This window comes from Ambystoma mexicanum, chromosome 1q (assembly GCF_040938575.1).
Source record: "Ambystoma mexicanum isolate Mex_15411 chromosome 1q, UKY_AmexF1_1, whole genome shotgun sequence".
NCBI classification, from domain to species: Eukaryota; Metazoa; Chordata; class Amphibia; order Caudata; family Ambystomatidae; genus Ambystoma; species Ambystoma mexicanum.
The window spans coordinates 1,014,459,605-1,014,484,574 of NC_090922.1; the positions used below are offsets into that span (position 1 = coordinate 1,014,459,605).

General features: G+C 45.5%; 1 protein-coding gene across 3 annotated transcripts in view; it reads left to right on the forward strand.

The window, feature by feature from the left end:
• The first annotated feature begins 3,762 nt into the window (after window positions 1-3,762).
• ODF2L (outer dense fiber of sperm tails 2 like) overlaps window positions 3,763-24,970 on the forward strand; it is a 583,980-nt gene continuing 562,772 nt past the window's right edge. For 2 of the 3 annotated variants that reach the window (XM_069641688.1, XM_069641686.1), the window contains exon 1: window positions 3,780-3,915. The gene's annotated coding sequence lies outside the window, so the exon portion shown is untranslated. Of the gene's footprint in view, window positions 3,916-24,970 lie in introns of all 3 variants that reach the window. The other variant, XM_069641685.1, reaches the window with a different exon arrangement.

Below are 24,970 nucleotides of genomic sequence, written 5' to 3' on the forward strand. Positions count from 1 at the left end.
CAAATGTTGTAGCATGATAGCTTAAACGTGGGTCAGGACACCCAACAACCTGGTGATGGAAATAGTCCCCTCCTTTATGGCGTTATTCATGACAAGAAACCAGATATTATCTAACATACAAATGCTTTCATATGGTTGGAAAAAAACTAAAATATGTTCCCTTCCTGCATCAACAACACAGGTGTTAACAATTTCTCTCCCATAAAAGCACGAATAATGCTACCATGGTGGGGATGTTGCTAAGTTAAAAAAATATATATATCCTTTGAAACCCTTTTATTACAGAGATTGGACATGTTATCTATACTAATAGTGAATGAGCCGGCAGGATGTGCTATATTTGCTTCATTGCCACGGATGGTATCTACATATCTTAACTTAATGCCTATGGATCCTTTCATTATTGAATCTTGGGGAAAATTGAGGGGGCATGGGAAGAAGATTTGGAATGTGAAATTATAGATAGGGAGTGGGAGAAAATAAGGCAGGTAGGTTTTAGGAGTAAATTGGATCTGAACTAGAGACTCACACATCAGAAGATTTTGGGACGCTTATACTGGACTCTGGTGCGTATGCATGGCTTGGGTTTCATTGACAGTGACGTTTGTTGGGGATGTTGAAAGGAGAGGGGCCCCCTTATACATATGTTGTGGAATTGTTCTAAGTCAAAGGAATTTGGGGGAACGTATTGGACAGAATGGACACAATACTATCAGTGAACTTTCTTATAATGCCTTTGCAAACACTTTTATTGTCCAGCAGAGGAAGGTATAGAATTGCTAAACAGTATCGTGAATGGATTGAAAAAGTGCAGGTAGTGGCGGCAGAACAAATTCTGAAGTTGTGGAAAACATGGAAAATACTGCAGGTGGAGAACTGGGTGAGTGATGTGCAGATACTGTCAGACTTTGAGAAGATTTTCTTTCAGAAACAAAATCAAGAAGATAATTATTTAGAACTCTGGACATCCTTTAATAGTTTATATGGTGGGTGACAGTTCGATTACACTGCATGTGACTTAAATTGGTGAGAGGAATTCTGGGTAAGGGTAAGGTCTGTCTATTCATTGTACAAGTGTAAAGTGTTTGTGTTAGTGATGTCTCTCCTGCCTGTATTTTCTTTTTTTTTCTTTCATTTTTTTTTGTATTTTAGTGTTGTGTTACCGTTTTGTGTATCCTGTTGAATGTATAGCTTGGACGAAGATGTTTTGATGATGATTGCATTATGTTATATTTGTTGTAATATATCATTAATTCTTTAGGACTTATTTGATCGATTAGTTTATTCATGAATTAGTTCTGGGAGGAATTCTAATCCCAGTGTTGCATTATTGAATGTATTCAGTGTTTGTGTTTTAAAGAAAATGAGTTCGCAAACGCTTGAAGCTTTTTCTACTGGCCACTAGAAGATCTTGCTTTTCTGGAACCTCAGCAGAAGGCGAGGCAGGTGTACGTTTGCTGTACATCGAATACTAATTTGCAAATCTTTCCCTTGATAGTGTGTGAAACATCTAAAGAATTGATTTTACAAGCTCGGTAGGTATACAATAGAAGTTCTCTGTTTGTTAAAGCATCCCATATGTGCTTATTTGGCAATTTGCAAAAGCGAGCTCTTGTTGTTTTAAAAATTAGTGTTTTGTGACCTTTTCCTTCCGCTGATCGATTTCAGTCTAGATTCCACTAGTGTAACATATTAGTCACATGAAAATAATACTTTTTTGCTTTTTTTTTTAAAGAGTACTACAAAAAAGCCGAGTGCGCAAGTGTTTGGGATACTTTATGCACATGTCTTTGAAATTAAAATGTTTGTTGATACGTACATCAGACCATCTCCCTTGGTGTTAAATAGGTGCCGAGGCTGCCAACCAGCAGGGGGCTAAAACACCAGGTCCACTTAAAAGCTATTAATCCTTTATTGTCAGCAAGAGGCTAATGTAGAAAAACCGGGCAGAGGGGGTTGGGCTATATTTGGGCTACTTTCCTGGTCACTGGTCTACATGTAGGTTTCTTTTTTTTGGTGGGGGGAGAGGTACAGAACTATTCACAACATACAGATGTCCTCAAGAAATCTCAATGTGATTTCTTATGAGGACATATGTATGCTGTCAGTTGTACTGCACCTCTCCAATAAAACAAGGTTGTAGTACATTGGAGAGGGGCAGTGCCACTGACACCTGTATATGTATAGGTGTCCTTGTAAGAAATCACATTGAGATTAAAACTACAATATAGGACTACGACCAAAGGCAGCAATTATAATACAAACAACAGATTTCACTTCCCACTTGTGCTGTTGCTCCTCCCCCTTGTGCTGTCCCCCCTCCTCCCTTGCGTTATCCCTCCTACCCTCTTGCGCTATACCTCCTCCCCTTGCGCTGTCGCTCTTTCCCCCTGCGCTGTCAACCCTTCCCCTTGCTGTCATTCCTTACCCTTTTGCAGTGTCACTCATGCCCCCTTAAGCTGTCGCTCCTTCCCCCTTGCGCTGTCCCTTCTCCTCCCCTTGCGCTGTATCGCCTCCTTCCCTTGCGCTGACCCCCTTGTGCTGGCATTCCTGTCCTTTGAACTGGCCCTCCCCTTGTGCTTTCCCTCCTCCCACCTTGCACTATCCCTCTCCCCTGTGCCGTCCCTTCTGCCTCCTGCGTTGTCCCTCCTTCCTCCGCACTCTCTCCTTCTTGCTCCTTCCTCCTTGTGCTGTCATTCCTGCCCCTTGTGCCGTCACTCCTCCCCTCCTTGTGCTATCACTCTCCCCCTTGGGCTGTTGCACTTCCCGTGTGCTGTTGTTCTTCCACCTTGCACTATTGCTCCTCTCGCCAGCACTGTCCCTCCTTCCCCTGTGCGCTGTTGCTCCTTTACCTCTAAGTTGTCACTCCTTATACAATGCTTCTGTGTACTGTTGTTCTCCTAGCTTTCATCTATTGGATTTATTCATTCTCCCTCGTGGTGACATTTATTTCTTATACATCCTGCCACAGTGCTTCCCTCACCTTGTGGTGCTGCCATTCATTCCCTCCCATGCTATAATTTCTCATTCCTTCCTTCCGTGATAAAGTTACCATGCAACACACCCCAAAACTATTGCCTTTGTTAATGCTCGTTTTAACTTTGCATTCTCAGATGTTTAGTCCTGCATTGATTGCCACATAATGCAAAGTTAAAACCAGCAAAGGATTAGCATCTTGGAAGTGTGATGGGGCATGCCGGCATGTATGTGTCATGGAGCTGGTGCCTTAGGTAAGTACTGCGACAAGGATAAGTATAAATATGAGTGATGAAGCTATTAACAGCAAGTAATCAAATAATTCCTATTCACAACCAGTAGCTTGTGCACTGATTTTTAGCTTGCACGTTGCTTTATATTCTTTTATTTGCTGTCTTAACTAACACAATTCGGCTTCATCCAGTCGCAGCTCAAAGGAGAATTCTCATTTCTCCTGTTGGTGGTGCACCTGGGCCCGTTAAAAAAAAATATATGAAGGGGCTTGCAGCACATGTTTTGCCTAGCGCACCACCGAACCCGGTGACAACCCTGTCTTGTGACTCCGATTCAGAAAAAAACACCAGAGGGCGCGATTAACAAGCAGGCAGCCCGCCCTAGATCCCGCTCTCGCGTAGCTGGCCCAGCGGTGGAGGTAGAAACCTTAGCTTATCTCAGACGCACCTTGACAACAGTGGCTTCTCCTTGTTCCGCCTTGGCAACGATGTTTACATCACGTGTCTAGCGCGTCAGGTCACGTGCGTCTTGTCGGCTTCTCTGACACATCATAGGAACGGGCAAAGGTGGCGCTTGGTTTTAGTGGAATTAACTTTGTTATGCAGAGGTGAATCTTACAAAGCGAACATACACCTGGAGTGGGCTCAAAGTGAAGAGGCAGCACATGAGGCAAGGAACTGCTGAAACTAGACTCTTTCTTGCACAGTAAGTACCGGTGTTTTGTCACATATGGTTGCTGGCAGAGTGGCAATCTGACAGGCGATGAGGCCGTCACGGGACTCTGGGGTGCTAGGAGATTAGTCTATAGGGCTCCATAGGGACGAGATGGTATATTTTGTTATGGCTGTTGGGGTATGGCTGTTGGGCGGGAGACATGGGGTGAGGTGTTTTCGAGTGCTTTTATTGTGGGGTCCAAGATATGATGTGATTATCGTTAATGTGTTCTTTTTCTAATATTCTATGCATTCTCTTAGCATATTGTGGCTCCCTCTGTGCCTCGTCTTTTACTTCTGTGTATACTTTCTTACTTTGACATTTTACTTTGACATATTATCTCCATCTGTGAGGGTCTTGACATTAGATTTGTAATGTCTACTACTGTTATCTCTGTTGAAAATACAATAACACTTTTTGAACTCCAGATCCTCAATTCGCAGATATGCCATGGTAGAGATTTGATGTTTCTGTATGTTTTGCTTCCCCTTGATAGCCACCCCCAACACACAATCAGCACAGAACTGTTTTTTTTTTTTTAGATTTTCATTTGATGTATTACATGCTATTTATGGACAGAGGTTTTTGGAGAGATTATGTGTTGCTGGATGTTTTGCCGGATAGCGAGCTCCAACACACAATCTGCAAAACACTGTCTTGTTTAGCTTTGCATTCTATGCATTCGTTATATTCCATTTAAGGACATGATTCTTTAGTGCTATTTAGGAAACGTAACTCATAATAGTCGCAAAGCTCTTTTCATGCGAGCTTCTAAACTGACAATTGTGGAACATAACTATTTGAATTAGTTTAAGTTGTGGTGTGTGAGAAAAGGATACACATCTTTTGTGCATTCTCACACTTTCTGATTGTCAAAAAACGAGGAGATGAATAGATGAATTCTAAACCGAGCGAAAAGGACTGAAGTGAGTAGCAGGGGGACCAAGGATGCGACTGAAACATAAAATAGACAAGAGATAAGGAGCACAGTGACAAGTATGTTAGTGGCACGAAAAGAATGAAAAGTCCTTGCTTTCCGAATATTAAAGAGTTGGAAACGGCAGGAGGAAGTATATGTACTTTTAGAAAACACCAACAGTAATGGTGAGCTTACAAAGGCTTGAAAAAACCCTTTAACCTAAAAAGTGAAAGATGAAGCCATTTGAGCCAAGTCACACATGCCACAGCGCCCCCTAGTAACCATCGCTGGAAGTTCATCACCGGTTCAGAGCCACCTCAGCAAGGCATTGTGGGTATGCAAATTAGCTCAAATGGAAGCCTTTTGCTGTAGGAAATGGCCTCCGTTTTACAGGGCAGTTCTATTTTATACATGGCTTTATCAATCCAAGACAGGGATTTCTCAAGTCAGGAGACAACTTCATACCGGTTTCACCCTAAATAGGGATCATCAATGTAGTATATAGTTTTGGCAGACTTGTGGTTGGTGGTTACTAGTGGCAAGTGTGACTTGGCTGAAATGGCTTTTTCTTCTTTCTAATTTCAGGTGAAAGGTTTTTTTCCAAGCCTTTTTAAACCCATAACTTTGTTTGTGTTTGCTACACATGCCCAAAAGCTCCAACCACAAGGCTGCTTTGTAAGTCTGGCATATATATTCACACTCTAGGAAAGGATACACTTTTGAAGCAGCACTTAGTTAAGTGTATGCTAGGTAAACATTCAATTATTGGAACACCCATGCTCAGTCGGGAGCGTTGGAAGCCAGATATATTTTTGCTTTATTGGGGTGCCAAAGAAACCCATAGCTAAGCCAAGTTTATTTTATGCGTATATTATTTTCAATCAGATTGTTCTGTGTGAGAAATACACTTAACTCGTAGCAGCAGATGACCAAAAGTGTACCATACTTTTACTCGGGGCTGTAAGTGGGGTGGGAATAACATGGGTGGTGCCCTGGCAGTCGCCAAAAAGGACTCCCAAGCTGAGCGAGCCCCTGCTGTGGATCCCACCCTCACACCGACTTACCCCAGATACGGCAAACCCCAACAAGCAGCCCATTTAGTTGGTTGGAGATATTTTTGGCTATATTTATGATATCTCGTGGTATTTTTGTGTAATAGTGATATTTTTGGTACTTCGTGATATTTTGGGTATAGTGGTGAGCCGAACTTCAGAGAACCGTCTGATAATTGGTTCTTTTACCGGAAATATGAACGGTAATCAAAGACTGGACTTAGTACATTCTAAACAATTAACTCACCCCCTCCCGTTGTATCTTATGTATAATACAACATAATGCCCTTTTGGCTTGCACCTCGGAATACATTTACCATGTTAACTAATCACAAACATTCATTCAGAGCCTCTGAGTAACACAATTTACAATGACCAACGTGGCTTTTAAATTTTACTACACGTTCTGCATCTCTCTGTATGCAAACCCAATAAAGCAGAGTACAGAATAAGTACAGTGAGGCTACTTCACCTTTTTCGAAATTGTTATGCTTTATCATAAGTTAGAAATATGCATGTTACACAGAATGACATGTGCATCCACGTTGTAATTCAAACATAAGTGAAGCCTTTCCTGCAATGGGTGTCAAAACATTCTATTTGCGATAATGCCAACATTGTCCTTGCACTTCGCAACAATAATTGGCAGAGCATTGGCTTCTGTCACATATGGGTTTTATCACAACAAAACTTGAAAAGACATGAACACAGTTTAAGATACATGTTTAAAATGTCACTGCAGCACCTACAAATGAATGACTTACCCACTCTACAATAACATTAAACAATCACTCATCAGCTCGCTCCTCAAATTGACTGAACTTACAAAAGAAATCTTTAATTGTGTGTGTGTCTTGAACTGCTAGCAACCCCATAGTTGTTGGACAGAAGAACTCTTATCTGGGCCACTCCCTTTTTGCCTGGAACGAAGCCTTTACCATCCTTTCTGCTCCCAAAGTCAGCCAGACGAAAAGAGAGCCTGACATGAACCCTATTTAGACAGCTGCCAGCTCCAGAAGTCAGTGAGTGAGTGACCCAGTCCTTTCTGCTGCAAGCCTTTTTCTAAGACCTTGTGTCATTAAAACCACCTCCCTTTTTGTCAGTCAGCCAATTCAAGAATGTTCCGACTGTGTTCATCCTCACGCTTAGCAGCAGGAATAATAGCTACATCTAAGTCCTGTCTTCCTGCTCAGAAAGTTTTAAAACAATGCAATGTCTTTGGCAGAGCAGATCTCGCATTCCACACTTCTGATTTGTCACATCCCCATTCAGACACAGCGCAGCTTTAAGCCTGCACATTTAGTTTATTTAATTTCCAAACTACAATGCATTTCCATCAATCTGCACCAAGTTTATATAACCGGCATGGACTGGTTTGCAGTAAATGTTAGTATGGGAATCTGTTATATGTTAAATGGATAAGGTAAATTAGTATGTTAGTTTTATTTTTAGTGTAATTCAGCCCACAACTGTGGTACCGTGGAGCAGTGATTCTTTTCTAGCATGTGTTCTGTGCATTCCCAACATTGGCATATATTAGATTCAGCCTGAGTCTCACACATGAGTCACACATATGAGTCTCACACCCTTGGCCCTAGTTAAAATTCAGACCTCTGCTAAAATGTGGATGATGAAATGTGGAGCTACCCTTGTTGACATTCAGAATAGGGAAACATATTTCCTGTTACATTTCCCTACAAGTCAAAGAGCCGTTCGTGGATAAAGGACTGCCTGAACGTGTCAGCACTTCTGATTAGAAAAAAAGGAAAGCATGGGCTGGTGCCTCTCTCTTTTCCTTATCAGAAGTGCTGACACCAGCAGGCAGCTCTTTGGCTAAACTGGCTGCCTAGTCGGGGTCAGCTCTGTTCATTAAGATACAAAAGGAGAGGCTGGACGCCCTAGCTCTTTTTGTTTTTTAATGATATGATATATGATATGATTTGGCATTTATAACACGCATATACACAAGTATTTCAAGGCGTGAAGTGCAGACATCCGGTGTCAAGTGCTGGTAGTGGGAATGCAGGGATGCAGAGACAGTCCCGAGTACAGGGGGTAGCCAGGAAGGCAGTGCAGGTGTGCGACTGGGGGTGGAGGGGACCTGGGTCCGTAATCAGAGGGAGGTCAGGTAACCAGTGCAGTTTCAGCCAAGGGGCTCAGCATTGGCGAGGAGGAAAAAAAGCAGAAGCAAAGAGAAAGGTTTTGAGGTGCTTCCAGGTTCTCCTCAAGTTTCAGTGAGGCAGGGAGGCTGTTCCAGATGGAGGCGCCAGCCGAAGTGAGATACCTACCACCAACTCGTTGCTTGGAGAAGTGACTGACCTTGAGGGAGTTGGAGGCGGATGAGCGAAGAGCTTGAGAAAGAATAAATTTAGGAAGAGAGAGTTGAAGGTATTGAGGCCCCATGCCCCAGAAGGCCTTGTGGACAGTGCATAGGCTTTTGAACTTAATCCTCGCAGTCACTGGTAGCCAGAGCAGAGATTTCAGTCCTGGAGAGATACGATGCCTGGGCTTGAGGCCAAGGACAAGTCTTGCAGTCCTGTTTTGGATAAACTGCAGAGGGCGGAGAGTAGAGGCAGGCAGATTCAGAAAGAGGCTATTGCAATAGTCCAGTCGAGAGAGTACCAGAGCTCTGGAGACAGTGAGCTTCTTGGGGTAGGAGAGGAAAGTAAGACTACCTTTGAGGAGTTGCAGCTGGTAGACGTCGGAGATGTGAAGAGAGAAGGAGAGTGTGGAGTCGAAGATAACCCCAAGCTGTTTAGCCTCACAGGTGGGCGCATGAAGAGGGCCAAGAGAGGCCAGCCAGAGAGTGACAGGAAAGGAGGGAGCTGGTGTGCCGATCAGGAGAATCTCAGTCTTACTGGCATTAAGGCAGAGATCATTGGCAACACACCATTTCTGGATGGCGGACAGACAGAGATGAGAGAGGGAGAAGAGGAGGCAGAGGGTACCCTGTAAATGAGCTGAGTGTCATCCGCATAGCACTGGAAGTAGGGGGAGAGCGCAGCAATGTGGTGGCAAGATGTACCAGGTATTGGTTAAACAGCCAGAGAGACAGCTTAGACCCCTGGGGAACACCACAGGTAGAGATAGAGATAGAGGAGAGGAAGGACCCAAGTTGGACCTGGGAGGGTTCATCAGAGAGGAAAGAAGTCAGTACACCAGGGCCTGACCCGTGATAACCAGGTTATCACGGAGACTATTGAGCAAGATGGCATGGTTGACCGTTGAGAGGAGCTAACCCCCAGCAGGCTGCCCTTTCATTCAAGGAGTCACGTGGATAAAAGGATGCCTGTGGAGGTATGATACCAGTGCACCCCAGCTCTTATGCTTGGCTCCCACTGCCTAGGAGCAGCGCATTTGCCAGGCCCCCACAGCCGAGGGGTGGCTCTAGTTAGGGGCTGTGGCCTAAGTACAGGTGGGTGGGTACCTCGTTTCTCTGTGTTCTCTCGTTCCTGCCATTTCCACCTCTTTAATATTCGGAAAGCCAGGACTTTTCTTTCTTTTTACTCCACTAAGATACTTTCTCTTTGCTCATTTTCTCTTTTTCCTGTCCCCGCCTTAGTTTCCCTGCCATTAATATCAGTCCTTTTCCCTCTGTCTATAACTCATCTATTCATCTCTGTTTTCTCTATCTTCTCGTGACTCCATTTCTCAAGACTTCTCATCATTGCTTTCTGTTGCATAGCCTACTGCTCTTAAATTTTTGGTTTGTATTTAAATCTCTTCATAACCTTGCCCCCTTCTTTCCTCATTTATATCCATTCTCAGACATTTTATTCTTTCAATTTCTTGTCCTCCTTGCTCTTGTTTTCAATCTTTTTCATTGCTTTCACCCCAGCACTGGAATGCACTTCATCCACCTCTCTGCTCTCTTTCTTACTATCCTCAATTTTGTTGCCATATAATGGGCTATTCTTTGTTCTTAGTTTCACCAACCTTACTATCACACATGATTTGTACCGTTTTTATTGTCTTTTTATGCACTTTGGCATAAAGCACTCTATAAATATGCATAAAATACACACAGATTTTGTTTGTACCTTTTTAGTCCGGGGTAGTCTACAGTATTGATCCAAAAGAAAACAAATCAATATTCCACATAGCAGTGCATATTGAAGTATGACCGACAGATAACAGTGCAGTATGACATAGCGACTTGGATTGCGTTGTGAACAAAATTGTGACATGGTTGACCTCTTTTCTCTCTGACCTTCCCAGGTTCAACTGGGCCCTTTCCTCTCCTCCATATCACTCTCCAGGTGTGGTGTCCCTCAGGGCTTTATCCTCTCACCTTGGCTTTTCAACATCTACCTTGCCCCTTGTGAGAAAACTCAGTGTCTCCCTGACTAGTCCATGGGGATCTATCATCCAGGTGGCCATATTGGATTCAGTTCCTGGGGGTGGACCAGTTAGGAAGAATCACCTGAATGGGGGGTCCTCTGGGAGTGGAAGTGGGACACTGACCAGTGAGACGCGGTATTCCCCTTCTTATAACACCTTTTCCCCATCCTAACATGTATGATACTTGAACACTCTGCCCTGTCCCCCTTTTCCGACACTAACACTTTCAGCAAACCACAAAAGACGACGGACAAACATCAGAGCTGTTTACCCGACATGTCCCAACACAAGGGTCAGGCAAAGTCAGGCAATTGACCAGAATCACACATACCTGACGGCCCTTTCCCCATAGGGATAAAAGGTGGAGCACAATACGAGCAAGGCAGACCGCATGACGAGAGAGCTAAACCAGCACGGCAGTGCAAGAGGAGGAGAAAGGCGGCCACAACTGAAAGGGTGACAAGGAGAGACACAACCTTGCCCTTTCCAACACAGGCCCGCGCAACCTCTGTGGAAGGAATGTTAAGACCGCCAACAATAGCCGACGTGTGTTGCAGCAGATTTCAACAGTACACAGGGCCCTCCTCTGCTGATAACCAAGCCGGGGAGAGACGCTTGCCACCGTGGTACTGTCCTTGACTTCTGAGACAAGACAAGTGGTTCATCACAGCCGGTGAGTCAAGGGGAGAGCCGGTAAGAAACCAAACTTGTGTTGAACAAAAGTAGCAAACGGCTAATTGAAAGTACAAAGAACTGTTAATGCAATGGCAGAAAACCAGCTACTGAGGGTCAGCCACCACATGGGTGCTTACTCGGGGGAAACTGTGGCTGATTGCCATATTGTTGAAACTACCGTTATCAGTAGGCGTTAGGAAAGGCGTGCGAGAGGGGTCAAAGTGGTCATACAGGAGTCTAGTAAAATCCTCTGTACAGTCAAAAGTCTTTGACCGGCAGATGATTATAAAGCTAAGCAAAGTGAATCGTGCATCGTAAGAAAGTGCAAGGAATTGTGTGATTGGCAAAAGTTGGCAAGAGTGAACCCGACGGAGGGATGTCCACAGTGAACTGTTTAAAAGGACATTAAGATTTGCGAATGCCAGTAGTGATTTTGATTTGAAAGCCGTAGTGAACCCGACGGAGGGAGGCTAACATTTGAGAAGGGTCTGAGCCCAGAAGAGGGGAATCCAAGCATCAACTAATGTGCAAGCAGAAAATAACTTTTCTTTAATATTTTTGGAACATATCAGGTACTCTGAGGCGTGAGACGTTTTGTAGAACAGAGACTTAACCACCGAAGGTCCTGATACCTGAGAGCGGAACTGTAGGCTCTTGCTGGGAACGCTTGAGCTTGTTCTGTGCTCCAGAATCCCACCTTGTCCCGTGGTCAAAACCTGGTTTAGGGAGACCCAGACTACCGCATTATGACTTATTATTTGTGAACAATTCTCCCTTTCCTGTGAATCCTATCACACACCATTTTGTATTTAGTTTTAAGGACTAGCAATAGGTTTTTCTTAGTATGGGCTCTTTTATTTGACCAGATGCCTCTAGGACTGCCTTATTATTATTTGATGGCCATAGCTTGCTCCCATCTTAGATTAAGGTTCAGACTAGGTGTTTTTCCAACCCGCGTATACAGTTTAATAAACACCCTTGAATTGTGATCACTTGTGTCTGTCATTACTGTTGCCACCATGAGTTCCTTACACCCTCTAGCCCATTTGATCTTCGCTTTTTCTCCTAACTTTGTGTTATGTGGACGAGACTTGGCTCTCCTTCAAACTTCCCTCCTCTGCCTCATCCTCTTCCTCTCTCATTCCTGACTGTCTGTCTGCTAACAGCCTTGGTGCACTGCTAAAAATCTCTGCCTTAATGACAGAAAGACTGAAATCCTTCTCATTGGGACCCCAACTCTCTCCTTCCCATCTACACTCTGGCCGCCCTCCTTTCACCCTCCTGTGAGGCAAAAAACCTTGGTGTCCCCTTCGACTCCTCTCTCTCCTTCTCGCATCACATCACAGACCTTGCCAAGACAGCCCACTTTCAACTGCACCTCCTCAGAGGCATTCTCCCTTTCCTCACCTTGCCCCAGAAACTCAATATTTGCAGAGCTCAGGTCCTCTCATGCTAGACTACTGCAACAGCTTCTTCCTCAATCTGCCTAACTCCTCCCTTCACCCCCTTCAACTAATCCAGAATAGAACTGCAAAACATATCCTTGGCCTTAAGCCCAGGGACTGCATCTCTACGCCCTAAAATATCTCCATTGGCTCCCGGTTGCTGCAAGGATCAAGTTCAAGACCCTCTGCACCATCCACAAAGCTTTATGGGGCCTGGGAACCCGCTACATCTAACTCTCTCTCTAAATACCTCCCTGCTAGAGCCCTTCGGTCTTCTAGTTCCAACTCTATGCAGATCAGTTGTTTTCCAAGCAGAGAGTGAGAGGTAGATCTCTTTCCTCCGCAGGTGCCTCCTCCTGGAATGGCCTCCCTGCCCCTCTAAGACTTGAGCCGAATCTCCTTAAGTTCCGGAAGCTTCGCAAGGCCCTCCTTTTTTCTTCCGATTTCCCCCCCATGCAAAATTCCCCCGCTGCCTCTTGATTGACTCCTCGACCAGTCTACCCCTGCACTAAGTCCTCCCTGTATTCCCCCCCCATGCGCACTTGCCCTTCCAGGCCCCCTCCCCTGCACTAGGCCGGCTGTGCCTGCACCGCTTGAGCCCTTCCAGTCCCTCCTCTAACACTTAGCTCATGGACCTCCTTTCGCCTGCACTCTCTGCATTCCCCTGGCTCTGTCCACCTGACCTCCCCTGGCACTCATTTAATCCATGGGTCCCTCCGCCATGACCAATGAAGGCGCCCATTCCCCAATACAATACCAAAAAAGCCAAATAATGGACACACCCCGCGAGGGAATGAGACCAGGAGATGGACTGCAAGTGGAACAAAGTTTTATAGAATAAATTGTGCACGCAAAGAACTCTGCTGCCCTGAGGGCGCTCTGGCAAACATTACATGGGCAGCACATTATAATTGTAAGAATCGTCACTTTTCACAATTCAGTATAGGTACATAATTCTGTAATACGATTGGTGTGACATATGTATACATTATATTTGGTATAGGGGATGACCACGTCGGATTGGCTGTCGCTCGGGTGTTCATCCGGCGGCACGTTGGTCAACTGGGCTCATCTCCGTGAGTTGAAGGTCAGTTGCCACACATGCTACATAACTAACTAACTATCTACAATAACAGGATCTGAGAGCATGAGACAAATGACAATCGTAAAAGGTTGACATAAATGGGGTTGCCTTAGAGTTAACTGACGGGTATATGGTGGTCTGAGGGACCCTTAAAACACTGTGCCCAGGCCCAGGTGACCAACTTGGGAGGTTTTGATCTACCAGATGCCTCATGATACGAATCGACATGTGTTGATTCTACAATGGATATATTACTTCATAGGATTAAGGTTTTGGTGGGTGTTCCATCTGGTCACTGTGAGGGGTTAGATGTGTATCTGCATCAAAGAGTTTGAGGGGCATTAGCTCAGTGAGCTGTGATTGGCAGGGTGGGGTTCGAGGGAGCATAGCCAGGTTTGTGGAGACAGATGGGCACACAGGCTTAGGCCTGCTCCGGTCACACACAGGGCAGTGAGCTCATCTAACATGAAAAGATACTAAACATTCGCAACTTTACATGGCTGGACTTGGGTGAGAACTAGGTTTGTGCAGAGCTGGCAGGGAGGTGGAGGGGGCCAGGGCTGGCTGTCTGTGTGAGGCGCTGGGCATGGGAGAGGCAGCATTTAGAGATCATTTTCAGGCCTATCAAAATATGGCGTTCAGTGCGTCACACAATGGAGTCTCCCTGTTCGACCAAAGGTCTGGTTATTTGTCTGCTTGTTCGCCATTATTTCTCATGGAGCACACAAAGAAACAGTGGGGACGTCTTCCCCCCCCTTTGGTACAAGTGGGGTCCATTTTGCGCGGGAATGAATAGGAGGGGCCTCCTCTCCCCCAACACCCCCCTTTCTCCCCCTTTCTTTACTCCTAAAGTAACGAATATCCCTGTCCAGTACCTCCACGTTCCTCATCCGCATTTACCGCCTCATCCCATGCTGGACTACCTTTTATTGGCCTCCGCGCACGGCATACACTTTTTAAACTCTCTCCCCTTCGAGCATATTCTTCAGGAGTACATGTCATATAAATACAACCCCCATCCCCGGCCAGGTCGACCCATACCTCCTTGTAGTTTTCCAGATCTTGAGGTTCCTTAGTGGTTGTATGTCATAAATTGTCCATCACAACCCCTGTTTTGTATACAGCTACCATACGATATTTGGGTTAATCACTTCCCCAGTTTGCATTTGTGCATTTTTAGTACCAGGTGACATTTTCGTGTCATCCCCATGTTTAGTACTGATAGTTACCATCATCCTCGCACCATGGGGAACCGCCTCAGTGCAGCATTGTAGCCCTCACTGGCACACACAGAAAATCAGTAAAAAGAACACGATGATTGGAATCTGCATCTTCATTGCAGTCTCCAACCATGATGGTACCCAGTGGAATGCCATGGAAAAACAGTCTGAGTTTTGCACCCCACCCTCCTTCCTCATTCGCACTCCTAGTTTATGTACTGCCACAATCACGTGTGAAAGTGTCCCGTTATCAGCGTCTGAGGAAGGTATGAATGTGCAACATGCACTCCCGGTTTTTCAGAAAACCCTCCCTCCATTGCAGTGAGGCGGTTGATGACATATCGGTTCTGCATCGTCATCAGCCGCAGGGCTCTTAGTTCTACCTTGATGACGTTGAGCCCTTCTTCTGTGTCATTCGCCAGTTGGATCAGCTCCCAACGCACAATATGGAGCCATTTGGCGTTTGTTCTTATCTGGATGCTGGGTACCAATGATGCAAAAAATGTCTCTGCCGAATTGAAAAGCTTGTATTCATCAGGTATCTGTGCAAGGAGGTCAGATGATTTCTGCGAGATTTAGTTGGAGCGCCTCTTTTGGAACAGACAATCATGTTGCTCTGGCTCAGGCAGGATATGGAAAAAGGGAGGTATTCAGTGAATGTAGCTGTTGGCTTTGCAAGTTGCAAAGCCAACAGCTACATTGCGAATTGTGCATTGCGAATTCGGTGCATTGCGAATTGTTCATCAGCCAGCAGTGACCCCCCCCCTTTAAGTGCTCTTCAGGTATCACCAGCAGTGCGGAATGCAGTGTCACAAGCAAGCAGTAGCCCCTCCACGATGGCAGGAGGTGCCACACATGCAATAATAGACCATGAGTGCTGCTGTTCTTTTCGGAGAGGAGGGAGGATTATTGTCCTGTTCCAGCGTGTATCCGACCCCACTGCTGTTCGCCCTTCACTGTAGAAGCAGAGGCCATACGTTTCTGCCTGTACCTTGATTGGTTTTTCAAGAGCGGCGATCCATGTCAGCTAATTACAGCATGCAAACCCTTTCTCTCTCAAAACAACTGTCTGATCTTGGCAAGGGCCTTTGTCCTGTCAAAATTGGATTACTGTAATGCACTTTATTTAGGAGCTAATATATGCATTATCAAGAAAATCCAGACTACAAAATAACGCCTTGAGATCCGCTCGTGGGATCGCTCGGAGAGAGCACATTTCACACGTACGAAGACAGTTTAGATGGCTCTCCACTAATGACAAAATCACCCTTCAAACTCTCTCCCTCACCCAAAAATGAGTGTTAATGTTACTGTGTGTGCCTGGAAGGTGCTCCTTATACTGCACAGCGCGAGATGAATGAGACATTGTGTTTCTAATAGTGGGACTTCCTGTGGTACCAACACTTTGGGCGTTCCTGAGGCATGGGGTATCAGGGAGCAGACATAACAGCTTCCATTAGTGGCTTGCCTTCCCGTGGCACTCATGCCAGAATACCAGCTATTGGTCTGTCCTGGAAAGTTGAAACCTCCCATTTTATCAAGTCCTAACCCATGATAAGCATCATATTTGTGTGGGTGTATGTCCCTCCTCCCCCTCCTACTACGTGAGAGGGGTAGGTTTGTTTCTGCCATCATTCTCCACCATTTCTCTCTGTCACACACATTGTGTACATATTGTCTGGTAGCAGATAAAGGAACTGGCTTTTGCAAATACTGGCTTTAGTAGCGTTACATAAAACATTATCGTTGTTTACTCTTAAATATTGCATGCTATATTGTGGAGGCACAGTCTGTTGATCATTCAAGATGGTATACTCATTCAGTGCTTGCTGCATAGAAGTTGGAGGTAGAAGAGGCATCTATCATTTCAATATTTTTAGTCTCTTTAGAAATAAATACGTTAGGAAATATTACACTTTGTGAGGTAGATGGCTTGTGTGGTTGTACAGTTAATAAATCACTTAAACACAGGCTATCTGTGGGGGGGACGGGGTATGGCCTGGGGGAGACGTGGTATGGTCTAACAGTTTACCATTTGGTGCATGGGATGTGCTTTGTCATCTTATTCAACATTTGTGCTTTCTCTGAGATTGAAATGCCATTACACATGTTCGATTGGTCAGATTTTTGTGCAAGTTGGTTAAGTTTAAAGATGCAGTGCTGTTCTCTCTCCACTGTACCCTCCCCCCTCTTTTATGTGGGTCCCCCATATAAAAACCGCCCCCCCAATATAGACCTAATCCAAACATGATTAATGTAAAAATGATTGTTACACAATTGAGGCCACATTCATACCTATATGATCTGGTAGCACTTATTCTATTCCTAACGCTATCCAACTTGGTTTCCGTATTTAGAGGTGTCGGCTCCATCGTTGTTACACCTGCAGAGAAAGGATAGAAATGGGGTCGGGGCTTAATAAGGCATAGCTGGGCGCGACAGCAGGGTGGAGCTTATTTGAAAAATAATAAAACAAGTGAGATTTATAGTATAAAGTTATATTGAGATAATGTAAGAAAAGAGATGAAAGGAAATATAGGAAGGCAGAGAATAACATTCCAAGTAATAGATAACATAACATTTCACTCATATTTACATTGTATTCTTCTGCTGTTAATTCCTTATACGCTACTATACATTTCACTTTATGTAGCTACATCTTTCCCGCTCCCTGTTGAATCTTACACTACACTATTGTGTGCTTTCCTGATGTCCGACAGGTGGATTCAGTACCGTAATCCCTTCAGTTTTACAGTTCCGGGGATACAATAGATCACCTCGTAGGGACCGTGAAATCATGGGGAGTTCCATTTTCTAACGAAACTCCTGACATTGACAAGCTCACCTTGCATTAGGGGCTGAGCAGGGCTGTCTGGTGCTAGCATTGTGGTGTCTGCACCACCATTCACATGAGAAAGTGAAACAATCTGTTTAGCGATGCACCGCACTGCGCATTTGAGTTGAGTCAGATATTCTTTAAACTCATCCCCTAGTACTGCTGCTGTTCTGTGTGCATCAGATGCACTCCTTACTGTCGACAGCAGTGTTTGCATGCGCCTCCCAGTTATTATTTCATGGGGAAACAAATGGTGGTCTTGGCTGGGCTGTGAGCCCAATTGGAATAGCGCTAGCGGTAAACAGTAGACCCAATTCTTTTAGAGAATGTGGCATCATTTGGACAATCTGCTTTTAAGGAGGCTGTTTCTTTTTTCTGCCTTTCTGTTTGCTTGTGGGTGATAAATCGACCACATTTATCCCTACAATGCTGTTACTTCCTTGAAAAGGTCATTAACGAAATGTGTTCCATTGTCGGAGCGTATGACATCACATATTCCCCAACGTGAGAAGACCTCTCGTACTAGAAATGTTGCTGCGCACTTTGCGTTTGGGTGGGCACAAGGTCCTGCTTCCACCCAACACGAAAAGGGACAGACCACCACTATTAAGTATCTTGCTCCATTGCACCCTTCTCCCATGTCTGCGTAGTCAATGTGCAGTTCACGGAAAGGTCCGATGGGGCGCGGCAGTGTTCCTCGTAGTATTCTAAGGTTCATTCCTGAATTGTACATTCGACACGTGACACACTCAATGGACATTTTAATGAGGTACTATTGGAGGTTCGTAACAAACCAGTCCTCCTGGATGTCTGCAGCAATATGCTGTTTTTTGGTGTGAGCAGGAAAGTGTAATTGTTGGAACGCTATTTGTAATAGTTCTACAGGCATCACTACCTCCCTGTTGATTCTTGTCTCCACAGTATATCGGTGGGCGACTGAGTGCATCCTCGTTTTAACCATAGGTCTTGTTTTGCGGGTGTGGCTTTCCTTTGGAGTTCAGTTATTTGCGCTATTGGCAGTGCATTATACCCGCTCTCCCTCTCCTCCTGTTAACCTTTTAGCACACACTCTGTATTCATTGGTTTTTGAAAGTATGCGGCCTGTTTTGCTGCAGCATCTGCAGCTGCCTTTCCCAGTGATATCTCGTTGTTGTTCGTGTGGGCTTGGTATTTTACTAGGGCTACTACTGATGGTTCTGCAAGTGCTCTTGTTAATTCATTTAATAAGTCTTCATGTTGTACGGGGGACGCATCAGCCCTTCTGAATCCCCTTCTTCTCTGTCTAGACAACCCAGCAAGTACTGTGGTTGTTACGTATGCTGAATCAGAGTATATTGCTGCTGGAAATTCTTTAGCTGCATGCAGTGCTTCAATCAGAGCTACGTATTCAGCTGCTTGTGCAGAGTAATGCATTGGTAATCATTTCTGAACCAGGGTCTCATACTCCCCTTCTTCCATTCTCACTACCGCTGCATCCACATGTTTCTCACCTGTTTCCGGATAAATAGATGCTGACCCATCTACAAAATGCACCCCTTCCTCTTCTAAGGCATTCTCAATTGCTTTGGGAATGTTGTCTCCTTCTCCTTCATAAGTGGCACAATCATGTTTTTTTTTGTCTTCTACTGTACATAGCTATGTGAGAAATGTGGCTGCGTTTACCGTTTCGCAATGTACTAGGTGGATCCTTGGGCTTGAGATGATTATTTCATACGCTGTTGCTCTCTGTGTTGGGAGGGTGGGCTTTGATCGCTCAAGAATGGCAAACAAGGAGTGTTCCACGAACAATGTGACGGAGAAACCATCACAATTGTTGAGATTTTCTCAATTGCGAAGGTAGCAGCTGCAAGAGCTTGTTCGCAAGCAAAATGCATTACCGAGTCCAGTGTGCTGCTGTAGTAAGCTAGTGGCTTGTGGCGCAAGGATGTCTTTTGAGTCAGTACTGCTGTCATCAGTGTTCCATTGGAATGCGAGAATAGGAAAAATTATCGTTCATAATCTGATGTCGCTAGGAAGGGAGCCGAAGATAATAGTTATTTCAGTGTTGTGAACTCAGTGTGCATGTCAGGTGTCCATGTGATTGCACTGTCGTCCTTTTGAGCTTCCTTTAAACCTTGTAGTAATGGTCGGGTATAGGCGGCATAATCTAGTATCCATGCTCTACAATAGTTACATATGCCAAGGAATTTGTGCATATCCTTCACTGTGTGGGGTCTGGCTGGAGCACGCACTGCAACTGCTGTCTGGTATGATTATTTTGCCATCTTTGGAGATCAGTTGGCCTAAGTACAATACCTCGGTCAAACAATACTGTAGTTTGTTCTTGTCTACCTTGTATCCCTTGTGGGCCAACATCTTGAGCAATAGGATAGTCTTCCCCCACACTACATATTAAGAGATCATCAACGTATTGAATGATGGTGCTTTGAACATCAATATTGCTGAGATCTTCGTGCAGTACTCTGTTGAAGATGCTTGGGCTTTTGTAGTATCCCTGGGGAAATTGACAGTGCTCATATCTCCCCCCCAGCCCCCAGGGTGAAGGCAGTTATATACTGAGAGTCCGGGCAAGGGACCCTGAGAAAAAGGCCTTTTTTTTAGGTCATCACAGTGAAATGTGTGGCCTGCTTTGGAATACTGCACAGAATGGATGCTGGGTTTGGAACAAGTGGGAACTCTTTTTGGAAAATGTCATTCAATGGGCGAAGGTCTTGCACCATACACCACAACCCCCCCTTAGGCTTTCTTAATTAGACAAATCGCAGTGTTGCATGGGGAGTTGGAACCTACTATAATGCCCTGCTGCATTAGTGCATATATGGTTTCTTTTATTCCCTCCTCTGCTTCTCTTGACAGGGGGTATTGTCTGACCCGTGGTAATATTGCTCTGGGTTTGAGTTTTATTCTTACTGGGGTGACTTCTTTTAACAACCCAATGTCCTGTGGGTTTGTGGTCCATACATTTGGTGGTACCTGCTGTAAATCCGTATTGCAAAATAACGGTGGTGCATTGACAATGGACAGGAGGTGATTTGTTAGTCGTCTGTTTTGTATCATTGTCACATGGCATGCATATTTCCATTATTTCCCCAACAGTGTCACTGATCAATTCTTCGTCTGTCAATTTGCACAGAGCTATGCTTGGGTGTATACAAAGCACTGTTCGCCACTCGCACCCATGCGTTCCCAGGCCAATTGCCACAATGTGCTTTGCTGACACTTGTATGCCTTGTAGATCTAATGATGGGACTGTACCAGGCAATATTTTGGGGATGGCCAATGGGCGGGAAAAAAAATCAGAGGATACTCTCCACTCTTTTCGTGCGATTTCTGGCACTACTCTCGCCAAAACCTGTATGCCATAAATGAACATATCAGCATTGGTCAGAACCCCCAGCAACAGTGTTTCTTTCGCTATAGTTTGTATTAGCAACATCACTCGGAGGGGGCACATGCCTGGGGTAGAACACACTATGCCCTGGTCTGTGAATGCTTGGTCATGTTGAGTTTACTGAGGAGATCTCTTCCCAATAAAAATGTACAGGGGAATATTCATGATAAAGTAGGGGTGCTCGCACTGTTCTCCCCCCCCCCTATCTTAACATCCAAATCTTTAGTGTAATGAACCGTGACTACAGCCCCAGAGTATCCCTGCATCTCGAGATTTTTGCCAGATTGCGGAAAAATTGCCTTCACATAGACATGATTTCTCCGCCCCAGAGTCCACCATAAAGATGAACTGTTTGTTTCCTATCTCTGCCCCCACCAGTGGTCCCTCGTCTGGGCGTAAGGTAGTTGATAGGACTGGACACGCAAGGGCTCTCTGTGGGCTCTCCTAATCTGGGTGGGTGCCTGTCCCCGGTCAAGAGAAGATGCTATCACTGAGCACACACGTTCCCGGATAGGGTGCTGGTGCACCATTTGCGATGGTGGCAAAGGGGTTTGCGTGTGTATGTGTCACTTAGTTTTGGCGGGTAGGTCAGGCTGAGTGCAGTGCAGCGGGTGTCTATGTGCATTGTGTCCTGGTATCTGTCTGTGGTCAGGTTGCTCATGTTGTTCATGGGCAAGCCATACGGGGTGCCTGGGTGTGAGTGGCTGTACTGTTGTTCATTACTGTATCTCTGATTATTCTGGTAATTAGCCAGTGGACGGCTACGGCATTCCCTTGCAAAATGGCCACATCTCCCACACGACCAACAGGGTCCTGGTCCCCCCCCCCCTTGGTACTTGCCCTCCATATCCTCCTCCTTCCCATTGCCCTCGATACCTACCTCTTCCTCGTGCGGTTCTTCCTTGCCACTGGGGTCCCATATATGGTTCTTCTCCACCCCACTGTCCCTGGCCGTTGTCTGCCCATGCTGCTGCCATTCTAGCCTGTATTGCCACTGGCCCTTCCCCTCCTTCTTGCTGCTCTGGGGGTGGTGCTGCAGTTACTTCTTTGACCTTCACCAACTTGCTCTGTACAAGCTTTGCCTCATCTGCTAATCTCCTCTGGACTGTTTCTTTTTCCCTTTCTTTGATCCTTCTGCAGTGGTGTACTATAATGCTTTGTATTTCTGGCCATCCCTTCGCTTCTATCCCAGCAATTTTATCAAGGGCCTTCTGTACCTCCTTCGGGAGTCCTCTTTTGATAATGAAATAGAACTGGGAGGTGGATTGGTCCCAGGCCGTGCCGGTCTCTGCCAGACCACATCTCGTGCACCCGGAGAATGAACTGCGCAGCATCTTCCTCGCCCCCCCATAGTGCATTGCATCACTGAGTGTAAATCTGGGGTGTCAGGGAAGGACCTCTACAGTGAATCCCATACCTGTGTTCTCACGTTATTAAAGGATGCCCCGCCATGCCTATCATTACCCGTGTTCACTGTCGGGAACCCCGCTTTCAGCCACACTGAGTCTGCCTGATCGCCTACTGCTGATACTAAGAGGCTTTTGATATCTCCTGTAGCCAATGAGACCCCTGCTGTATTTTTCTCTAATGCATATATCCATTCCCCCCCTTTTCCCCCCAGAGTGGTGGGAGGGCCTTGAGTAAGTTACTTTTGTCCTTCAGGGCCCAAGGCACATAATGGCGTTGTCCCGCTCCCTTGTGGATGAGAGGCATCTGCAGCTTTGACCTCACGTTCCCCTTACTTACCTTTACTCCTTTCTTTTTAGCCAATGCGATTCTCCCTAGCCTGTTTCTGAGCCTTCCCTCCCATCCTTCTTCTAGTTGTTACTTGTGGAGTTGCCCATGAGATCGCCTGTGTTCCCTGTACTGCCCCTTCGTCTGAGTCATCAAAGTCACTCCAACATTCCTCTTCCCTCTCTGAGGCTATCGTGTCATATCCCACACTCGCTAGCTCCCCTTCCCATTCACCCAGAGGGGCTCTATCTATTCGGAACAGGAAATCCCCAGATTTCCATTTCCACATCCACATTCCAGATTTCCACATCTTCTGGTAGTACAGAGGATCTCATTAATGGGGGTGGTAACAGTGGTTGTCCTCCTCCCTGTAGCGGCATTGTTTCGCACAACGTTTGCAATCGGGACAACTCTGCTTGGGTATTTGTCAGTAATATTTCTAAATCTTGAGTGGTTGGCCCTATGGGGGGCAGGAGTTGTGTTTGATGGGACATATGGACCTATGAGGGTAGCATTTGTATTTGATGGAACATACAGAGGGGCCGGTGCGGTGACTGGAATCACTGGTGCATTTGCCTCTGGCATGTATATTGGGCCGCAATACCCCTTGGCAGGCCTTGTAAGCAGTGGGTATAATTTCTTTGGTTCTTCACATTCTTTGCCCTTCTCTCCTACCTCATTGTTTGACTCTGCTGGGGGCTCTGATTCTTATTCTTTGTTATTTGTGGGGGGCGTTTCTTCAAACATCTGCCACAAATTCATCACTTCCCATCTATTTTTAAGCATATTTCCCTTATGTTTAGCCATTAAGGAGGTTGCTACATGGTCCAGTACTACTTATCAAAAGACCCCTCTTCCGGCCAAACCTGAGGTGACACCTCCCCTTTAATCTCTGTCATCCATTGCCCGAGATACTTTCTTATTCTGTCACTGTACAGAGAGAGGTGCTTGCAAATATGTGAGCTTGGCATATCCATCCTCATGTGGTCACAGGATCCCTTTCTACTACCCCTGTTCACTATTACCTTTTTAAATCTTAATCTTTTTGGTATGTCGATCAGTTTTCAATTTTGCACTTTAAATCATTACTTATGCATTGTCATGATGGACAAATGAAAACATTAACCATTGAACATTTTACAACACAAACTGATGGAAAGACCAACAACATGAAACAAATAACATAAACCTTAATATATTCCCTAACGCCGTGTCCCACTTTTGTTTAGAGCATAACCTTCCCCTCACTCATTCAACATTCACATCACCTCCGCACCTCCTGGGCCTATCTCCACAGATTTATAAAACACTAAAATAACACAGCTATGATAACAAACTAAAATAACGACCACTAATAATTCCGAGCCTACTAATTATACGAGGCTCCTACTTTTTCCTTTTCCTCACTCATATCCAGCACTGGTCGGGACAGTGCACTGCGGTACCGCCTTCTAACCCCTCACGAAGCTAGTTTCCCGTATCACATCCAGCCCAGCCCTTACGCATTCCCTTTAATTAATCTGCTCCACCCCCCCCCCCTTTCCATCTTTCAATTGCCCTTGCAATCAATACTCGCGTGCCTGTGGTATTCCGAGAGCCCCGGTTCGTGGTCTATCCACAAGTGGGGGCCTTCCCGTCCTGACCACGCCTGGCTCCGACGAGCAGTTGGGTATTCGCAAAGCCGGGACCCACAGAACCTGCTCACGAGGGTACGCGTTTTTAGAGACTGGTCAGCTGTAGGTGGGTGCGGCCCTTATGTGGAAGCCCGGGATGTTGCCGCAGTATGGGGACGTCGAGGAATATCACGTCGGACTGGTCACCAAAGGAAGGCACGCATTCGCCAACACGATATCAAAAAAGCCAAATAATGGACACACCTCGCTAGAGAATGAGACCAGGAGATGGATTGCAAGTGGAACAGCTGCCCTGAGAGCGCTCTGCCAAACATTACATGGGCAGCACATTATAAGTTTAAGAATCGTCACTAGTGACGATTCATTATAGGTACATAATTCTGTAATACGATTGGCGTGACATATGGATACATTATATTTGGCATAGCAGACGACCCCACGTCGGATTGGCTGTCGCTCGGGTGTTCATCCGGCGGCACGTGGGTCAGCTGGGCTCCTCTCCGTGAGGTGAAGGTCAGGCTGCCACAAATGCTACATAATTAACTATCTATTTACAATAACAGGATCTGAGAACATGAGACAAATGACCATCATAAAAGGTTGACATAAATGGGGATGCTTTAGTGTTCACTTACAGGTATATGGTCCTCTTACCACTTGGTTTCAGGGACCCATGAAACACGGTGCCCAGGCCCAGGTGCCCATCTTGGGAGGT